The 1,373-nt window shown below is 65.8% G+C and overlaps 1 long non-coding RNA gene across 1 annotated transcript; it reads right to left on the reverse strand.

The window, feature by feature from the left end:
* Positions 1–392: 392 nt before the first annotated feature.
* LOC119958680 lies at positions 393–1,007 on the reverse strand. Its single transcript, XR_005459052.1, has 2 exons — positions 857–1,007; positions 393–641 (listed from the first exon to the last, which is right to left on the reverse strand). It is a non-coding gene; the product is annotated as an uncharacterized LOC119958680 (long non-coding RNA).
* Between the last annotated feature and the right edge of the window lie 366 nt (positions 1,008–1,373).

Consider the following 1,373-nt stretch of genomic DNA (forward strand, 5'->3'; position numbering starts at 1 on the left):
ATGCTGCTTAATCTGAGAGCAACACCTCCATTTAGAAATCTCGGCCTAGGTTTTACAACTACCACAGCCCTCAGCTCCCTCCCTCAGTGACATCCGCCCCCCTCAGTGACCTCCGCCCCCCTCAGTGACCTCCGCCCCCCTCAGTGACATCCGCCGTCCCCTCGGTGACCTCCGGCCCCCCCTCGGTGACCTCCGCCGTCCCCTCGGTGACCTCCGCCCCCCTCGGTGACCTGCGCCGCCCCCCCGCAATCCTCAGAATTATCCGTAGGCTCCCAATTCTGTTCTCTCACCACTCGCTCCCCCCCCCCCCATCCTTGACGGTAATCGCCCCTTTGGCGGCTCTGCTCGCCCCTACCCGCGACACGCCCGGTTGAAATGAGCTTTCAGGAAGGTTGAATTGACGAGTTTTATTGGTGACAAACAGCAAAATACAGATCACAGACACACCAGCACATTAAAACGATAGCTCGGTACAAACACAACACAACCCAGAGATGAAGCACATCCCTATTCACCCCCCCCCCCCCCAATCCCGGCCCCAGACTCTGCCCCGCCGCCGACAGACCCCCTCCAGCGGCTCTCGCTCCGTTCCACATCAATGTCGCTTCCGATCCGGACTCCGGCTCCTCCTGCGTCCACTCCTGCAGGGGGAGAGCAACAGGAGAGGAGGGTAAATAACCACATCACGGCCCCACATATCCCCCATGGGGAAGGAGGGGCAATCTGCCAACCACCCCTCCTCCCTGCCAGGGCTCCAATTTGCCCCCCCCCGCCTGAACCCCAAGTGCCCAATCCGCCCGCTGCAGCCCCACAATACCCCCCCCCCCCCCCGGCCCCCTTCCTGTGATTCACTCACCGCCTCTTGCTTTTCGGGGGTCCTCGAACAAAGCCCCAGTCCACACTGATGGGCTGTCCCGCCAACTCGGAGCCATTCAGCCCTTCCATCGCTGCCTGGGCCTCCTTATAGGTCTCGTACTCCACCAGGGCGTAACCCTGCAACACAACCAGAGGATTCACAGTCAGTACCCCACTGCGCCCCGACACCCCTCCACCCCACCTCCCAGCGTGCTTGCCCCCTCTCCCCACACTCCCCCCGCCCCCCCACTGCGCCGCCCCGACACCCCCCCCCCCACTGCGCCGCCCCGACACCCCCCCCCACTGCGCCCCGACACCCCTCCCCCACTGCGCCGCCCCGACACCCCGCCCCCCCACCTCCCAGCGTGCTTGCCCCCTCTCCCCACATCCCCCTCTCCGCATCCCTCTCGATCCCACACCCCCCCCATCGCTGCTCCCCCAGCGTGACCCCTCTCCCCACACTCCCCCCGCCCCCCACTGTGCCGCCCCGACACCCCCCCCCCCACCTCCCAGCGTGC

Source organism: Scyliorhinus canicula, chromosome 30 (assembly GCF_902713615.1).
Source record: "Scyliorhinus canicula chromosome 30, sScyCan1.1, whole genome shotgun sequence".
Taxonomy (NCBI): domain Eukaryota; kingdom Metazoa; phylum Chordata; class Chondrichthyes; order Carcharhiniformes; family Scyliorhinidae; genus Scyliorhinus; species Scyliorhinus canicula.